Raw genomic sequence first — 1,411 nt, 5'->3', positions numbered from 1 at the left:
GCCATCTCATAAACAAAACCCCCTTTTACCCCATCATAGCCAATACGCATGCACTTCATTGTTTCCTAGGGAGACGACCCGGAGTCCAAATACTTTGGTTATTTCTTAATTGGGGATTGTTCTTTGTGACAACCTAAAAATTTAATTTAATTTGAGGATTAACTATTGGTTTGGACTATACTGACAACGGGATTATTTTGTGGAATTCCGAACCAGTGTAAATCCCCACCTATCATCCCCCTCTCATCTCTTTCTATTTATTTATTTATCTACTAACACTTCTCCTCTACTCATAATTTGAACCCCCTCTTCTCCCCTGTGTTCGAATTTTTTCTCTTCTCTTCTTCTACTCACAAAAGAGAATCTCTATACTGTGACATAGAGGATTCCATATTTTCTTTTCTGTTCTCTTCTTTTTCATATGAGTAGGAACAAGGATAAGAATATTCTTGTTGAAGCCGACCCTAAACCTGAAAGGACTCTGAAGAGGAAGCTAAGGGAAGCTAAGGCACAACTCTCTAGAGAAAATCTGACAGAAATTTTCGAAAAAGAAGGAAACATGGCCGAACCCAACAACAATGCAAGGAAGATGCTTGGTGACTTTACTGCACCAAATTCCAACTTACATGGAAGAAGCATCTCAATCCCTACCATTGGAGCAAACAATTTTGAGCTAAAGCCTCAATTAGTTTCTCTGATGCAACAGAATTTAAAGTTTCATGGACTTCCATCAGAAGATCCTTTTCAATTCTTAACTGAATTCTTGCAGATCTGTGATACTGTTAAGACCAATGGGGTTAATCCCGAGGTCTACAGGCTTATGCTTTTTCCGTTTGCTGTAAGAGACAAATCTAGAATATGGTTGGACTCTCAACCTAAAGATAGCCTGAACTCTTGGGATAAGCTGGTCACGAATTTCTTAGCCCAGTTCTTTCCTCCTCAAAAGCTTAGTAAGCTTAGAGTGGATGTTCAAACCTTCAAACAGAAAGAAGGTGAATCCCTCTATGAAGCTTGGGAGAGATACAAGCAACTGACCAAAAAGTGTCCTTCTGACATGCTTTCAGAATGGACCATCATGGATATATTCTATGATGGTCTGTCTGAATTATCAAAGATGTCATTGGACTATTCTGCAGGTGGATCAATTCACCTAAAGAAAACACCTGCAGAAGCTCAGGAACTGATTGACATGGTTGCAAATAACCAGTTCATGTACACTTCTGAAAGGAATCTTGTGAATAATAGGATGCCTCAGAGGAAGGGAGTTCTTGAAATTGATACGCTGAATGCCATATTAGCTCAGAATAAAATATTGACTCAGCAAGTCAATATGATTTCTCAGAGTCTGAATGGATTGCAAGCTGCATCCAACAGTACTAAAGAAGCATCTTCTGAAGAAGAAGCTTATGAT

The 1,411-nt window shown here is 38.9% G+C and overlaps 1 non-coding gene across 1 annotated transcript; it reads right to left on the bottom strand.

Annotated features, from left to right (window-relative positions):
• Positions 1 to 952: 952 nt before the first annotated feature.
• On the bottom strand, positions 953 to 1,060 carry LOC112760566 (small nucleolar RNA R71). Its single transcript, XR_003180999.1, has one exon. It is a non-coding gene; the product is annotated as a small nucleolar RNA R71 (small nucleolar RNA).
• Positions 1,061 to 1,411: the final 351 nt, after the last annotated feature.

This window comes from Arachis hypogaea, chromosome 16, assembly GCF_003086295.3.
Source record: "Arachis hypogaea cultivar Tifrunner chromosome 16, arahy.Tifrunner.gnm2.J5K5, whole genome shotgun sequence".
Taxonomy (NCBI): domain Eukaryota; kingdom Viridiplantae; phylum Streptophyta; class Magnoliopsida; order Fabales; family Fabaceae; genus Arachis; species Arachis hypogaea.
The sequence above is the reverse complement of the archived record's forward strand: the minus strand, read 5'-3'. Positions and strand labels throughout refer to the sequence as shown.